Source organism: Zootermopsis nevadensis, unplaced genomic scaffold (assembly GCF_977971745.1).
Source record: "Zootermopsis nevadensis isolate Lab colony 2312 unplaced genomic scaffold, Znev_1.0 Znev_ptg000037l, whole genome shotgun sequence".
In the NCBI taxonomy this organism is placed as follows: Eukaryota; Metazoa; Arthropoda; class Insecta; order Blattodea; family Termopsidae; genus Zootermopsis; species Zootermopsis nevadensis.
The window spans coordinates 8,459,090-8,477,692 of record NW_028259169.1 but is presented as its reverse complement, the minus strand read 5'-3'; the positions used below and the strand labels follow the sequence as shown (position 1 = coordinate 8,477,692).

The following is an 18,603-nucleotide window of genomic DNA, read 5'->3' as shown; positions in this document are numbered from 1 at the left end:
AAAACCTCAGTCTTGACACCTGTAACCAATTTCAGGATGTAAGCCACATATAGCGGTATAAATTTTTCCTATTAATTACAGTTAATACATTCATTCATCAATTTTTAAAGGCAGATATTCCCTTTTTATTGCTACATATGTAAAAATTAATTTCATACTCATTTAGAGAAAAATTATTATCGATATGGTAACGTGATACATTCACATACTAAATAAAACCTACAAGTAAATATGTAATACATACACATTTAATAAAATGAACACTGCTAATTTGATACTAATTAAAACAAATTATATAAACAACAAAATTGTTATTCTTTAACCCACTGCTCCTCAGACTGTACAACAAGAAAAACACAGTGAAATGTCACCTGTAATTTTAAACTGGGTTTAAGGCCCCACAATCTAATGTTTAAAATGTTTTAAAAATAAATTAAAATGGTGGCATTTGACATGAATATATGACGATTCACTTGTGGGTACAAGTCGATTGCTGAGGTACCAACTGAGAAGCTACAGAATTAAATATGCTATCTTGTTATTTCTGTTTCATAGAGATCCTTGTAACAGCAAAGAGCATTCTCAGATTTTTTTGTTCAATATTTGGACCAAATACGTATGCTGCAGGACTCTTGTAAGGGGGGGAGACTGTACTGGGAAGACATTTAGACAGGGGTAGGGGTGATTTGACTGAAGAGTATCAATGGGATTAGCAGAGCAAGGTATTGTATCACCTGCCTGGAAAGAGTAGTAAACTATAGCACGTCCCACAGTATGATATAGCTTGCTTTTATGATATATAAAGAGTTCAATTTCTTCCCAATAAAAAATGACAATCTCATAAACTCATGGGTATTTTAAGTATAGAGCAGAAGTCTGAACTTCACTCCCTCAAATATATACACAGAGTCATAATGATATAAACAGGGACATTTCAAACTGCCTTTAGACTGTTTTGTCTGATTTTGACATTCTGCAGGAAAACAAAATTCCTTTTAATTATTCCAAATTGTTTGAAAATTTCAAGTGAATCTTAGTTAGACAATCCTTTCCTTAAAGTGGATGATTAGGTTAAAAATTAATCTTCGACATACTGTTAAGCCTTAGAAGCATTTTGGACATACACAGTGCTATTTGTCTGAATATACAGACATTATAACAATATCACGACACAACAGGACCATATAGTCCTATTCAACCAACCACACACACACAAATTAATGGGACACTCAACCCTTAAAGCTTAGGAACATTTGTTCACACAGATCAACGCTTATATCTTCTAGTAACCGAGACCTTCAACAAAATGATGGACACCAACAGAATTCAATGGACGTCATGGTATTGGCCAAATTTTATTTTAGATTTTAATTGCATTATTCTTATTACCAGCTGCCGTACTGCCACAACAAGCTGGTTCAATTTCACTGTCAAATGAGATTACTTCATCAGAGACAGTCTTCAAAATTAGCTGTTCTCTATTTCGTTCCTCAAGTTTCAACTAAACGTAACTTCAATACATATGTCAGTTTCTGTAAACATACGACGTAGGTCATTTACAGTATTCAAACTTCCAAAACAACAAAAATCACGCAACTACAAACAATGAATGAAGTATTATTTGTTGTGGCAACATTGCGTGTTTCATCTAGCTTACATTCAGATGTCACTGAATGCACAATATCATCCCCATGTGATCTTTTGGTAAAAATAACCTTCATAGGGTTGGTAATCTTAATTTCAATTTCGGAGTTGTGTGTGTGTTTGCTTACAGTTCAAAAAAAATATATTCTAATTCATATGAAATTTAAAGTGCTTCTTCCTGGAAACCAAGAAGATATTTTAGAAAAGTCAAAAACTCAGTCCTGAATTTGAGTGCTGGTGATGGTGATTCCTGTTGCTTGGAAACTAGACATGAAAGGACAGTGCCATGACCGAAATTGCTTCTTTCAATGAGCAGACCACAGTAAAAATGGCTGCAACTCCAAAAACAGAGATATGGGTGAGAAATGGCCAATGAATTTTGCTTACAAAACATCTTGTTCATGCTCATAAGGTTCTTTTACATGCCATAAAACTATGACATGAGACCGCCGGCTTTACTTCCCCTCTGAAGGAAGTTTTATCATCCTTAAAAGTCCACCGACCTCGGCTGGGTTTGAACCCGTGAACCTTGGGTCCAGTGGCGAACACGCTAACCACAAGTCCACTGAGGGCAACTTAAAAGTACAATAGTCAAAACAAACAGGTAAGCAGATTAATACGGAGCAATCACATTATTACACATTATCAGACTTTCATTTCATCATGCTGACTTAAGAAGTAAGTAATGAATTCCCTATTTCTACCTGCTGACTCAGACGACTCCACCTTGATGTAATAGCCTCCACATCTGATTTCACTGTCTGTGACATGATGCCATCATCCACAAAATGACATCCAATATCCTGGATCTTGGCCAGGCGAGCTTCTGGATGATTTCGAATGTAGTTTTCAACGTCCTTCAAAAGAATTGCTAAATCATTTACTTTCACAAAACATAAAAGTAGCTATGGTGACTTCGAAAGCGATCCAGGAATGACACTTTTTAGGATATAAGCCAAAAGACCGATCATTTGCAGGAATTCCATAATCTTCAAACACAACTCCATATAAATTGTTTGTTCTTTAATCTGTTTACTCATCAAGGAGACGTGCAGAAGACTGAAATAAGAATGATAACCTTGCAAGCTACCCTGAAAGACCATTTCCTCAGAACTCACTCTGATCCATAAATTTCAACAAGAGATGTGAAAATGAATTTAAGCCAGTTCAGAACGTAACTGCTACATAGCCTGCAAATATGGAGTCTTCTCAAAGGTTTCAAACTCAGTTATTCTGACCGAGGTTTTTTGTAGGTCTCCTAAGTATTTTCACATAAATGCAAGAAAACTGCCCTAAAGTAGACTCTCCCCTCAAAACTACCCTACTCCTATTCATTCAGTTACGACGGAAAAAATGTGTTAATGCCTGCACTCATCATCTTCACAGTAAATAGTCTACATGCATTATCCTCAGAAGATAAATTTCAGATTCACTGAATATGTAACATTTGAGGTTTCCACAGTGACAAATCCAAAGACTGATCACTGGTAAACTTATACCAGACCACAGAAGACAGCCATCTTATGTCTGGTCATCTGACTAAGTGATTTCCCTAATCGCTTCTCTAGTTTGTCCAACCAATCCATTTCTTGGGCAACCAAAGCTGATTAAGGAAAATTCTCATATTTTATTCAATTACAGAAATTTCAAAAAAACAAAAACAGATGATAGCTGAAAATAAACTATAAACTCTTGCCTGACTTACAACATGACGTAAAGTCACCTGGTAATTAAACAATATCTTACTATTAAATAACACACGTAACATTTATGCACACTGAGTGGAAACATAGTGAGTATGCATATACTGAAAAATGTGAAATGATTCAGCATCTGTGCGTCAGTCACCAAGATCCACTTATCATCTGACTTACTCATCACCCAGATGATGGAGGCTGCAAAGCATCTCAGCAATATTATGGTAAAATTAGGATGAGCGAAGAAACATAACCAGACTTTTCAGTAAGTTTGTTGAAGGAATCTGAGCAGTTGTAAGAAATGTGTGTCTTCCAAAACAATTCATCGAAGATGTCAACGGAAGCCCAGTGACACCAGAAACAAAAAGATCACAACATCAAAATGCTGATACGTTTTTCTAATTTCAACAGAAACATCCATTATAAAACTGTTAATATAAAAGTACATAAATCTAAACAGTTCTGTCAGTACAAAGTTCCTCTGTTATGGATGATGGCACAGTACAATCTGTTAAATCATTCTCCATCATTTCAAAATCGCAGGTTGTATCATTTAGAGGTTATGAATCTCGATGTAAGGTCATGTGTCATACTTGCAATTTACATTTCTTAAAAACTAGCAGAACATAAATCAAGTTCTGTATGAAATAAGCAATATTGCTATAGACATCTGCAACATTTCAGAAATATCTTTTGACAGAAGAAACAATTAGCAGACCTCAAATAGGTAAGTGGTTTCAAAAGTTAAAAAAAAAAATGACTTTCATCGAAGATACTGAAATTTTACAGTCCAACAGCAAAGCAGATAAAAAGTTATACAAATTAGGGAACTTGTTTACAAATAAATCAGACATCTCACCAAATGTAAGTTAATAAGGATGGATTCTCATTCTGATACAAAATCTTAAGAACCGACATACTGCTGCAAAATTTGTCTCATCTGCTGACTTACAAGCGGAAGTAGAGTCAAGTCGATATGTCGAAACTCCTGGAAAACTTCAGAAAGAACCTTATTTCCTTTCCAGTGATAAAACAATGGTTCATGGGAACCCCAAAACAAATCTTCAAAATTAACACGTCTAGTATGATGAATCATAGAAAAGGCCAGACGAGTTAACTCAAATGCAAGGAGCACGTAGAATGTCCTCCTCTTTTGATGTAAACAGAAATCTGTATTGGGAGTTTATTTCATATATAAGTTTTTCTAAATAAAATTTTGTGATTCCTTTCTTCACTCTGCTGTTTGTTCAGAAATTTCTGACAACCATTTCCGGCTGCTGTGCATTTCTTAACATATTCCTCCGCATCTAGTATTGCGCGACTTTTCGTTCTTCCAAAAACTCAATTTAGAATTCAAAGCGAAAAGGTTTCGATGACATCAATGAAATAAAGGGGACAATCATAGACTAGGTTTTTCAAAATTCCACAGCAACTTATGAAATTACAGAAGCTCGGTATTTGCTGTAACAGGTTTGAAAGGGTACTTCAGACAGAACAGCATCAAATAGCCAATAAGTACTGAGATAAAATTTCAGTATGGAAATTTAACTTGTCACATCTCGTGACACTGGCTATTAATGAAACAATAGGAATGTGATTCATCACAGCAACTGCAGGATACAGAATGCCGGATCTTAAATGCAACAAAGATAATAAATAATAAATATGAGGACAACATGAAAACTATGAAAATATGCATGAGAACAGAATTCCAAAGCCACTTTATCAACATAAACCGAAGAGTACAACAATCCAGGAATGCCTGAAAAAAATATACAGAATAACTTTAATCCCTGTGCATGGGGCAGGCCAAAACTTAATCCATAATGTTGATGTTATTCGTGATGAGACGAAACACCTTTGAAAACCAACGATTATAAAATTCAAATTTTAGATCCTTTACAGTAACACATTCATAGAAACAGGCCAAATCTTTGGCAAGACGAGAGGACAGTGTTACTTTTGCCAACTTATTCCTGTCCGAAAAAACAAATAACAGTGTTCAAACATTTACCACAAGAAAAAAATCTTAAAGAAATTTAATTTTCAATCATCTGGAATAAATTCAGAGCCATGTGATTATAATAGAATTTGTCACAATATGTAAAGTCATAAGGGGCATAATTTAAAGCCGACCAATTCATTAAAGCTTGGTGAAAATAATATTTTTTTTCAGCCTATCTATCTAAATGCTGCTCTACAAACACAGAAATATGGACAACTGTCCCTCCCCTAAACTCGATCGGAGGTTAATTTTTCAATTGCCCTCGTAAAATGATTTCAGTTTCCAGAGTCAGCATCAGAAGCAGGGGATTTTGAATACAATTGATTTTACTGTTCAAAAATGTGTAGGTGAGAGCCATCTGCAAATCACTGCACGGCTACATAAAGAAAACAGAAAAGTAGGCTTTATGAGTTCTAACTAGATGGTTCTTTATAATGAAAAACAAAAGGCTCCTGAACAGCTTACTATGCTAATCATTCCACTACCAAAGGGCACAAGTGACTACTTTATTCCAGCAGAGTTATTAGGATGTCTTCCAACTACCCCTCCACACATGTGCAAATGCACAGAGGTTATATCAGTTATGGTTTCAGGTGGAGACAAACACATACGAAAAGTTAGTTGTACGATAAACAATAGATAAGTACAAGATTTTCATTTGAAATCCAAACACAAGAACACAGGAATACTTAGGAGGAAAGTACTGAAACATTAGGTGAGAATTAATTTTTCTGTAGCTTTCAGGTTGCCCATAATGTTACAGATATTGCAACACATCTACATTTCAAAATTTGGAACCTTCAACTATTTCCAATACTGAAAAAAAATTTGAAGAAGTCTTCATACTTCCTGCTGTGAAAACCTCAAATCTTACAGAAAAAAATATGTAACTAAAATCTGGCACAGAAACAAGAAGCATGTTATTTTTATTTCCAATAATTTCTTAAAAACAATGAATAACAGTTCTAAATCAAACTATTTCAGTAAACAAAATGACCACATTAACTTAGATTGTAAGAAACAGCTGATTCCCTCACGCACTGAGTTAGCGATGCACGATCACTTAAAACAGTAAATTTCTACACTTACCTCTAAATTCACCATATTCTTGTGAAGCTTCTTTAAGGATCTTAAACTTATTGCAGCTTCCATCTGTTACATCACTCCATTTGGCATTTAGATGTGTGAACTTCCTTGCAACATTCTGAACGCAGTTGCCTTCACTGCTCTGCAAAACAGATCACTTCCTGTGAAACACAAAAATAAGGAGAAACAAAAAAGCTGTACATATAACAGAATTATGATGCCAGTTCAATAAGTTCCAATAATAAAGTTACTGCAGCAATCGTGGGCACTGAAATGAGAAACTAGTAATTTCTTATATGAAGAAGCATCACTGGGAAACATGTAATGTGCTGCATATGACACATGCTTCACAAGTATGTCCGCTAGACAGTGCCGAAGTATAATGTGGTTAATTTTTATGTCAGTCAGGAATTTTTGTAGTCAGCAGTCAAAATGTCAACATCAGAACTTATGTAAATAAAGAACAACAAACAGTTGTTGCTGGTTCTTAATTGTAGTGAAAATAATGTTCATAAATTGAAAAATTGGTATAAATTTACACAGTTCTTTGTGTGATACATTCCTAAAAAACATGAATGTTTTGTTATAAAGATTTATAAACTTAATGACATGACTGGCTACACATGTGACATTGAAAAATCTCACTGGGAGAGTAGCAATAAACTTTAAGAGGAAAATCTTTTCTCTTCTATGGACTTATGTCAGTCAGAATCATATGATAATGACAGGGGAACTTTGGTAATTAGACACTAAAACTGAAATGGAGGTGTCTCAACAGCAGTGATATCGAAAGGCTACCAAGATGTGAGCTTACTAATCCAAGTACATGAAAACAAATTAATATGTTTTGTTAATGGAAATACGTCGCAAACAGCCTGAATAAAATTTATATAGACTCCACTGTATTTTCTGCTTTTGTCTTACTATTCAGTTATAAAATTCACAGTTACAATAATTAATTTATAAGGGTCTTGGATAGAAATCACCAACATTCTTCTCTCTGTAATACAACCTCTTCCTTCAGAAACAGAAACAGTCATGTATAATGTCCTGAAGTTTATATAAATTGCATGAAATGACATGTTCGAAATTGTTCTTACTTTACGTCCTCCACACAAGGGAAAGATAACACACATAAATTCAACAAACGCTCAAATAACAAAACATTAACTTGCACGTCCTCGCAATATATGACAGAAGACACACAACAGTTACGCCATTATCTCGTACGCAGGGATGGCAACATCTGAAAAGCAGCGAACACATCCCGCCATCGCGGGAGAATGAGGGATATTCAATTATCAATCTTTGCGTACTGTAACAAACTCTGCTGCCATCTACCGACTACGGATCTGAAGTAGATCTACGTCGAAGCACACTCCATTGCACTGCTGTTTGAAATGCTACCTGAAATACCTCACATATTGTAATATAGCTGTGTGTTGGTTGTCTTAATAACCTTCCACATTAGCCATTAAACCCCAATATTATGATGCTCAAACCTTTTTACACAAGTCTTATAGCATCAAATATTCATGGCAAATGACTATTAACTTACAAAACACAGAAATACACACAGTAAGAAAACAAATTCAACAAGTCAAAAAATCAAAAAAATGCTTGAAATTGTCAAAAAAGCGCACAAAACCAAAAAAATCGAAAAATTTCACTTTAAAATTTTTTTCCGTAATTTTCAAAATGTTTTTTGGTTTTTACGCTTTTCAGACAATTTCCAGCATTTTTTATTTTTTTTAAAAAAATCAAAATTTTTCAAAAAATCAAGAAATGCTGGAAATTTTGAAAGAAGCGCACAAAATCAAAAATTTTTTTTTTTTTTTTTACGCTTTTCAGACAATTTCCAGCATTTTTTTTTGAAAATTTTTAAAATTTCAAAACTAAAGTTGGCACCTTCCTAATTTGACACAGGGATAATTAAAAAATCTACTGTGTGTTCAGTTACAGACAAAAGCAAGAAACCGCTAGGACTCTGTGGACCACAGTTGGTGAATGGGAAAATTATGATTTTAGTCACAATATTATGTTGTTAAATTATCTCTGTTTACAACTGATCTATCTTCTGCCTGTGAAAGACTAAACAAATAACTGCTAAACTCTGAGACTACACTGGAAAATTTCCAATTGCAGGCACGTAACAGAGGGAAAGTATGTCGTATCTTTCTACACACGGTTGTGACTGTTTAAGCGGAAAGGAACTTAGCTCCCTTGGTACAGTCGAAGCAGCTTCTCTGATTTTACTGACCCTCGTTACAAATTCTGCTGCGCGATCTCCTCCAATATCCTAACAAACGAAACAAAATTCATATTAGGCAATTGCTTGAGATCCCTAACTATCTCTAGATTGCAAAATAAAATAATGAATATAAATATTTAACCAAGTGGATCGAGAAGATGGCAGTCACTCAACAGGTCAATAAATTATACGCCTTTTACGAGTTCAATCCAATCCAATACAACCTATTGTCTGTGATCCATTTCAAGTAACATCCCATCTATACCTGTTCTCCTTAAAAAGGGTTTTTCCTTCATGTTTCATGACTAAAATTTGGGTGCTTTCCCTATCTTCCTCATTTGTGCTGGTGCTCAAAAATTTTAAGTTTCGATTTATCTCATAGTAACCTTGAACCGTGCTCCAAGCCAGTCCATGGGTCCATATTCAACATATTCGGACTAGAGTCGATGAAAAGCCAGAAGATATGGCTTGAAACCCAGGAGTCTTTCATCAACATCAGTCGCCATGAAAGTCTCACTTTATACATATTTGGACTACCCCACCACACCTGGTGGAATACTATGGAACTACGTATATCCTATACAGCAGAATGCTTTAAACCTTTCTGATCATTCGATCTATTTTTCCAAAAGACTTAACAGTCGATTAATGTCAGAAACGATCGCTTATTCAACAGCTGTAAAAACATGCGTTACACTACCCTCTAAGATGAATCTTAAGAATAATATTTGGAGTCGAAACTGGACAAAAACAGATAATAGAGCATTTAATTATGAGATGCTACACACAGACATTTAAATAAATAAACAAAATCTCCAACAGAATTTCCACAAGTAGACACTTTGCCGTCATGAACAATCTTCTCCTTAGAGTCTTTCTGGAAATGTTGAAACTGTCCACGTACATCGTTTATTTTTGTAACTGTACGCTCAGTATCACCACAACCAATTTTCAATCTCTGAAGTTCTGTACATTTCTCATTCAGTCTTGCAATCTCTTTTCCCTTTCTTTTAAAACTCCTCCTCGAAAGCCTACAAAATGGCATACATTGAAGAACAGTGTCGTATGTTTTGAACTCGGCAAACGATTACAGCGCTATAAAGAATAGGTACTACCTCCATCTGCTTGTTCCAACCTTCTTTTGGCATCCTTTAACCACATCCTTAATTCAGCCACTAACTTGTACTCTTTTGATTCATTCTCACATTGCCGAGCCCCCACTTTCCTTGCCTACAGACAAAAATAAAATGCCCAATTTTCTCCTACTGATTCACTCCTACAAAAAACACGCCCTGAGATCAAACGTACGTGTCCGTGTGCATGCGTGTGATTAAGTGTGTATGTATATATTTATTTATGTACATACAGTACACAGAGTGTCTCACCTAACTTTGAAACTTCAAATATTTATCTAATTTTAACACGTACAGGAAAAATTTTCAAATAAAATGTGACACAGTGTCCAATGGGGTATACATTAATCAATAAAATATTAATTATGGAAGTGCTCTTAAGATGTTATTAAGGTTACATTCCTTTCCTTTAAATAGAAACCTTTTAATTTTTAAGCCAGATTTGAGATGAATTCATGTTTGATGATGTCACCACTCAAAGTATGAGACAAATGCATCAATACATGCCTACATTGAAAGTTGGAATGTTCATACAAAAATTTACAGTAATAACTATTCAAAATTGTAACTATTGTTATAAATACACTTTCAGATGCATTAAGGCTTTGACCGGGATGTACTTTTGTTAAATCTTATGTGGTACCGCCTGATTCGACTTCTAATGGTTAAGTGAAGTGTTTTCTTCGCGGTACGGTCTGGATTCGTAAATATTATGAAGACGAGCTTCGACTTCAAAGGGTTAAATTAACGAGGAATTCACAGACAGCTGAGTTTAGAGGCACGTCACACAAATACAACTATTTAGAGATTTAGAGAGTTACAACTTTAATAAAATTTTATCAATTATAAAGTTAAAACAATGAAATTCCTAAATTTTTCGATACAAAATAACTACATCCTTTTCAAGAGTCCATGTGGCAGGAGAAGAGGTCAATCACCCTGATTATGTACACAGCAAGTACCTATCAAACAATGGTAAACTTCTACCAGACTACACAGTGCTACAGCCCAGAACACGGACATCTTAATTCTTTTGCGTCTGTTTGATTGTACTTTAACACGAGCCCAAATTTTTTTTACTTTTTATGGAGCCACAAACTACCTACGTCTGCAACAAATTAATCTTGTTTGGAGGGGAAAATCAATTCCATGCATTCACATTCGTCAGTGCAAGTGAGAGATGCAAGAAAACTTTTTCGAAACCTCAGACAGGTTAATAAAATGCTGTACTTCCGAACAATTCATGTATCACGTTATTGCAGGTACTGACTTCAACACCAAATCATCGATAAATTAAATTTAAATATGGGTGGAAGAGGACAAAGGAATTTGAGTGGGCATCAAACAAATATCGTATTCAGATTATTAAAATGCGATTACAGAGAACACATCTGTAATTCCTTTCTAATGCTGCCAATCCTCTTTTCATATTTGACTGTAACTCCTGCTATTAATCGACATGATATAACAACTCATGTTTACTATAAGGAACATTCCGATTTCGCCATAACTACTTTTCACAAACGTATCAAGAAAGTAAGTCAGTTTACTAGGTTTTTCAATGGATATTTCAAAATGGATGGTCCAGAAGCAAGAGCGAGCCAGGATTCAGTTTGTGCATAATGTGTTTTATATTAACTAAGAATATTTTATATTAACAAAAATTAAGCAAATAAAGTATTTTTGTGTTTACCTTTGACATTTACTTCACGGGGCCAAATTAATAAGAACCTGAGATTTTCTGTGAGTTTCATAATAATTGAGTCTCAGATGTCCATATCATTACGATATTTAAAGTAGTAATGAAACTTAGAATCCAACATCAAAGTGAGTCCCAATCACTGCCTTACCTTATGTGTAGGTCCTCGACCAAGTGGCGGCTCTCCTGTACCAGCCTGGTGAATACAACACACCATGATCTCTATGAGACTGGTTTCCTCTCAGCCATCCAATGCTTCTTCTGACGGTCCTGGTTCCTCTAGCAGCAAGTCTGTCATACACTCCCAATCTTTCATCATCTCATTTGATTTCAATGAGGGAATCCACCAGATATGCACCATGCTCATGCAGCTGTGGAAAAATTGGTTACAAAACTTATTATAACAAAGATCACTGACTTCAGAAAAATGTTCATTAGTGTGAATTTGCACTAATACGAAAAACTGAGAACATCAATACAATAAAAGTAGTGCTCTATCAAAATTTTGTGTATTAAAATGACATCAAAGTCTTTATAAACCAACCAAATACATCCACTTTCATTTAAAAGAAAGAAAAAACAACATAAAAACAGATTCTTGGTACACAGATCTGCACATACATGACAAGTAATAAATACACATGGTCAAAACTTATCACTGTACTGCTAATGTAAGAGGCTTCCTTATATCCAAGACCTTGAATTATATAATAAACCAATAAATAGCCACGTAATTAATTTGTTGTTAATGGAGGCCTTCAAGGTTATGATTTTATGAGGATTTGTAGGTGGGAACCAATGATTCATAGGAACATCCTGTCATCACCATCATCCTTCGAAGATGGGGGCAGTAGGTTGTTCCAAAACATGGTACTCACCTACAAGTCCACACGGCATCATAAAGACCACCCAAGACATCTTTAATATCATAAGAACCCCAATATTATTCTGTTATTTAACGATTCTTTGAGATGCATCTCGCAAGGTCCCAGTATTTTGTTTTGTCTTATCCAGAATGGTCTTGGAACTGAAACGAAAACGAAAGAAACCTATGGGCAGGCTGAGGACATCATAAATGAACCACATGTAGGGAAGCAGCTTAATCATGCTGAAACAAATATCAAATAAAATTATTACTTCAGGTGTGATAACTCATTCACCTAACTATGGAAAGAATATTTTTTTTCTCTACGTGTCAAAGACTAACAATTCCTTATAGCATTTAAGTGAGTCCCTTGTCACCACTCCATAGTGCAGTCTTTGGTTCGAAATAAAGATGGCCTCTAAATATGAAGACTAGTTGCAAATATGTTGAATAAACAGTCATGGACAGTTAAAAATGTCTGGTCCTTCAGTCTTCAAATAAAAGGCCTGCTGTACTAGTCGGAGCATCAATGACAGTATCTACACAGATAACCTAACCTTAAACCTCTCCAAGATCATACCTGTGGCGAGATAAGACTGAGCGAAGGAAGTAAAACTACAATGAACACATTCGCACGCCTTTCCTCTTACATTACACACAAAAAACTATATTAATGCATACACATGTGAACATGTGTGGAGCAAAACAATGAAATACAGTAGCTTAGACTATTCAGCCTACTTCAAATACGACACCCACCAATGTCTTTCGTTCATTGTCATATTTTACATAAAATATATGCACACACCACGCACATCACTTTTAATTTGTATTATAAAAAGCATATGCACAAGATAATAAATAAAATATAAAACAACCCAATATGTGCACTATTTCTCTTTCACTCTCGGCAGACGCACAGAGCAACAGCGCCAACTGGCGGAAAAGATTTAAGTGAGTAGAACTATTTCGATGAACATGGTGCTGCCATCTAGAAGTGATACGGTAAACGTTTTGTTTATAAATGGTAACGGCAAACTAGCAGCATGCTTTCATCAAATAGAATTAGTATTTGTACGAAAAAAAACAGTATATTTAGGGTATTTTAATATTTTTCAGAACCACGTCATTCGCTTGAAAAGAACGATGAAAATATTGAAAATCCTGTAAGGATAGTCAATGTCGTGGTTAGCGTCACCTGCGTGACCTTATCAAGGAGGTTATCTTAGACTGAGAACACTGGTGCATATGACTGGCGGTGCCCAAATCGGACACTTCTGAGAGATTCACGATCTGTAAGAAAATACGAAAATTCGTGTAGAGGCCTGTTTAAGAAATAATAAAATCTACCTTTCTTGTAAAAATATATTTTTATTAGTGACCCTCATCGTAAATGACTTGAAAGTGTTTACAGTCTACCACCTACTTTTAAATTTATTTCAGATTGAAACGAGATATTTAAAGTAGCATTAAAAATATAAATAAATATACATGTATTTTATTCTGTTGGTAATTTTCTATAGTTTATTGGGGACTCGAACTTTTGAGGGTTTATTGTACTTATATAGTCCACTATATACTAATGTATTCTGTGTAACCTTTTAATATTTTCATGCTAAACATTTATCTTTTGTTTAAAATAAGCAATTCTTTAAGCTGTACTCACACGGCCCCTGACGTGCAGTCTCTGAAAAGCCCAGGTGCGGCAGACACCACGTAAGGCAGAGACCGAGACGGACAGAGACGCGGTCTTGCAGAGACCAGAGTCCTGCAGAGGCCGGTTGGTGCAGAACACCGAGGCAGTCAGCAACCGGGCGATATAGAGGCCGAGTCCGTCAGAGACAGGATGTGGCATTCACCGAGGCTGGCATGCATCTCTTGGGGAGAGTTTTGAAAAAAGTTGAAAATTTCCAAAATTTTCGAAAAATCAAAAAATGCTGGAAAATGTCTGAAACGCTCAAAAAACCAATTTTTTTTGAAAAATTTGAAAACATCTTGAAAGTGGAATTTTTCAAAAATTTTATGGTTTGTGCGCGTTTTGGTTAATTTCCTGCATATTTCAATTTTACTAAAATTTTCAAAATTTTGAATTTTTTTCTTCAAAATTATCCCCACCAGATGCCTTGCAGAACCGGACTCTGTCCCTGACGTGCACTCTCTGAAAAGCCCTGGTGCGGCAATTTATCGTCCTTTAGTGTAAAAAACAAGACTCCCAGTAACCGAAGGTCCTCGCACGTCTTTGTCCTAAACAGTTCGGTAGATGTCATGAAATGGAAGTATTCATCCCAGTATTACACTCCAAACACCACAAAAAGTTGAAATTTTGAAACGAATACTTAAAAGAAATTCAGATCAATAAAGTAATAAATCACCTCAGCAGAAGATGTAATTTGGACCGTTACACTGAGAGGGGTGGGGGAGAAAGAGCATCACATAGTTAGAATGTTCCCAGGCAATGCCCGCTCGTCCTTCTGGTAAGGATTAAAGCAAGGGTGAAGACGTTAGGGCGATAATTAGTGACAGTTTGGCAGCAGAAACGACGGAAATTTCGAATTGCTTATTACAAAACACTGAAGATATAATTTGGAAAGTTAAGTAATTAATTTGGTGGCATCGGTTGGAGGGAGGGTAAATTTAGATAAATTAAGGTAGGGAGGGTTGCATGAGAACCATGAAGTGTACGAAGCCGAAGATCGTCTAAATAGTATTTAAAAACCCAGTCCGTACCGCGAAGAAAACACTACACTTCACCATTACGAAGATCAACTGGTTAACGCTTTTTAAAGAAATAATCGCTGTTTATTCTGATAATTAATTAACCCTTCGAAGCCGAAGCTCGTCTAAATAGCATTTAAGAATCCAGTCCGTACCGCGAAGAAAACACAACGCCTCACCATTACAAAGATCAACTGGTTAACGCTGTTTAAGGAAATAATAGATTTTTATTCCGATAATTAATTAACCCTTCGAAGCCGAAGCTCGTCTAAATAGCATTTAAGAATCCAGTCCGTACCGCGAAGAAAACACAACGCCTCACCATTACAAAGATCAACTGGTTAACGCTGTTTAAGGAAATAATCGCTGTTTATTCTGATAATTAATTAACCCTTCGAAGCCGAAGCTCGTCTAAATAGCATTTAAGAATCCAGTCCGTACCGCGAAGAAAACACAACGCCTCACCATTACAAAGATCAACTGGTTAACGCTGTTTAAGAAAATAATCGCTGTTTACACTGAGAATCATACATAACCTATAAATAATGTCGAGACTTCAGGTTATCACAGCGGCGAGAGCGAAGATGTGTGTCTTCTGGGATGTCGTGCGTACATTTAAACACCTGTAAAACATCGGTCATTTCCTACGAGTGTCAGGCTACATGACGCAACATCCCACATGACATGTCAGTGATTTACGGTCATCTGAAGTGCGTCTTCGTACGTAAGGAGCGATCGCTATTCAAATTACTTTGTCACTCTATTAATCACTGCCAGCCTGAGTGTGTGACTTTACATTTGTTTGAATTGTACGATTTCATGTGGACGCCTAGCCGGGAGGTGAAAAAATCTACTTACATAAAAGACTTTATCTGTGACTGCAGAAAGAGTACAAATTGTGAAATAGCCGTCTAACCAGTAACTCTGCGAAATAAATGTCAACTCGAAAGTTTGTCAAGAAATTCCCCGATATTTAAGGAACTAGAATGTTCATTACAGTGTCCTCGAAAGCCAACCACCGGCCATAACCTCAAACATATAAATTTGCTCCAAGTCCTAATCCTCTTCGATCTACTTTAATATTATCCTCTAATATACTGTTCTGTAATACAAGCTGTTTCTTCCATTACCGCCTTCTACCTAAAATTCTGCATACATTTACCACGAACAGAATTGCGTGCTGCATGTATTGTTTATCTTGTTCTCCTTAACCAGAACTAATAAAAGTTATAATATTTCCAGTCTCTTCATCCAACTGAGGTCCGAATATTCTCAGAAACCTTCAGTCTGTGCCCTTCCTTCACAGACAGACAAAACAACGGATAAAGTTGCAGTTTAAACTTAAATCTTCACATTTCTGGCTAGAAGGTGATGCAGATTCACTCTTAAGTGGCACTGGGACATATCCCAGTTTTATATCCGTCGTTAAAATCCAAGTTCTTCCACCCGCTGTACCTTTATCTCCTGAGCTTTCTTTTACCAGTGTTAACGTGTTTTTAAGCAAATAGCATTTGGTTTAAACCAGCAGTCAAAACAACTGCATGCACATCCACCCCTCTACACCCCCTCCCCCACCCCCAACGCGGTCCCCAAGACACTCACCGACTCTGGTCTGCATTACGTTGCAAGTCACAGGAGTCTTCATGGACCCTGGTTCGTATCCATGTTGATGTTGACTCTATCCTGTCTTCAGAAATGAATTTGACCTTACAATGTCGATCAATTTCCTTTTTTCGTTTTCAATTTAAAATGAGAGCTGAATAAGCTGGAGATTTCCAGTTGCATAACAAAAGTTGTGAAGGAAAATAATCAATTAAGTTAGTAGAATCATAACATTTTTAATTTAACAACCTGAATATCGTTATGATAATAAATAATTTAATCTTTGTTCTTCCAGTGCACTGGCTTTAAAATGCCAGTTGAGCACATAATTCATGAAGTTTATTATGCAGAAGATTAATATAATAATATACAAGCAATTAAATGGTTTATTAAATCTGCGTGCTAATATCTAAGCTACTTCATAATAACTATTAATTTGAAACTCTTTAAGCACGCGTTAGTGAAAAAGGAGAAACAGAACAATAATCCACCGTACATGAGGCTACATAGAGAGAATTTCGTGACTAGCTGATCAAAGTATAGATTCTTTAAGGATTCTGTTCCACGCACTTAATTTCCATAAGCACCAACATCGGGAATTAATTACATCAGTATGGTCTAATTACAAAAGCCATGGGTCCTTACAAGCCCCTCCTCGCCAACAGTGAGGGGTGCGGAGCACGAACTACCCCATCCCTTATCTGTGACCCTGTGACGTACATGTACTCGGAACCACAACGCTAAACAAAATTACCCCCTTCTTTCTATAATTTTGTCTTTATTTCTCATATATTTCTGTTATATTAAGAAGCGGAAGAAGGAGAAGAAATGAAAAGTTGATAAAATACAAGTCCACTTACAGGACAACGGAATTTTTATTACTGTTACAATCACCTGCTGATAAGACCGCCAAAATTGCCCTATTGGAAACAAAAGCAGGAGAATTGATAATGGTGAGGGTTGATATAAAAATAATATAATTAATAAACCATTATTATCATTAGTATTGTTCTCGAATTTTCCAGACTTACCAACAGAAATATAATGACGGAGGAATCAGAGAAACTATTAAAATATGGCGACCCGTAGAATGGCAGAAATTCGGAGTACCTGTATGTTTATCAGGACCGTTTCAAATGAATTTACATGACATCCTTGGTAAAAAAAAAATCCGGATTGGAATGACAGAACAACAAACCTTAACTTTTGTTTAACCCTTTGAAGCACGAAGCTTATCTAAATAATATATAAGAATCTGGTCCGTACCGCGAAGTAAACACAACACCTCACCATTACAAAGATCAACTGGTTAACGCTGATTAAGGAATTGATGGCTTGTTTATTATGAAAAACATACGAAATTCAATAACTCTGCAGTTTTACGAAAGAATGCATTTGTGTTTTTGAAACAGCGTTAACCAGTTGATCTTTGCAATGGTGAAGTGTATAGGAATTGGAGTTAATTACTACTGTTAATTGTTCAGACTAACGTATCAACTAATTAATGTTGTCAATATGTTTTAACGAAGTTCTACATGAAATGTATCTTGTAAGTTGCATGTCTGCTTTATAATTTAAGACATTAAAATGCCATCACACTTTCAAAACATGCACGATATATTAAGATTCATTATGCCTAAAGATCAATCAACTGACGAAAGTCCTTTCTACGGAATTGGTACCTTCGAGAAGAGTCTGTCAACTGATTTCTATTCCTTTCATGTAAACAGTCAGTGAAAGTCTATAGTACCATGTTACCATAATATAATACTCGAGTGGCTTAAAAAGCTATGTTCCCAACGTTTCGGATAATCGAGATGTTTCTTAAACTGATTAAATATACACAGTTACGGCTATTACTATGATATAGCAAAGCGACGTAAATTACGTGGACTTGACAAACTTT

At 35.7% G+C, this 18,603-nt stretch overlaps 1 protein-coding gene and 1 long non-coding RNA gene across 11 annotated transcripts in view; both read right to left on the bottom strand.

Annotated features, from left to right (window-relative positions):
- The window catches only part of LOC147871887 (structural maintenance of chromosomes protein 6-like), a 30,922-nt gene extending 19,036 nt beyond the window's left edge, over positions 1–11,886 (bottom strand). For 3 of the 7 annotated variants that reach the window (XR_015538163.1, XM_087359875.1, XM_087359876.1), the window contains exons 1-3: positions 11,667–11,886; positions 6,436–6,593; positions 2,349–2,501 (exon numbers count right to left, since the gene is read on the bottom strand). The gene's annotated coding sequence lies outside the window, so the exon portion shown is untranslated. Of the gene's footprint in view, positions 1–2,348; positions 2,502–3,518; positions 3,764–6,435; positions 6,594–7,532; positions 8,042–11,666 lie in introns of those variants that run through there. The other 4 variants (XM_087359871.1, XM_087359873.1, XM_087359874.1 and 1 more) reach the window with 4 other exon arrangements.
- Positions 1–13,672, bottom strand: part of LOC147871886 (uncharacterized) — a 42,380-nt gene extending 28,708 nt beyond the window's left edge. Inside the window, exons 1-2 of one of the 4 annotated variants that reach the window (XR_015538176.1) lie at positions 13,122–13,672; positions 12,394–12,542 (exon numbers count right to left, since the gene is read on the bottom strand). This is a non-coding gene — a long non-coding RNA (uncharacterized LOC147871886). The remainder of the gene's footprint in view (positions 1–12,393; positions 12,543–13,121) is intronic. The other 3 variants (XR_015538174.1, XR_015538175.1, XR_015538177.1) reach the window with 3 other exon arrangements.
- Between the last annotated feature and the right edge of the window lie 4,931 nt (positions 13,673–18,603).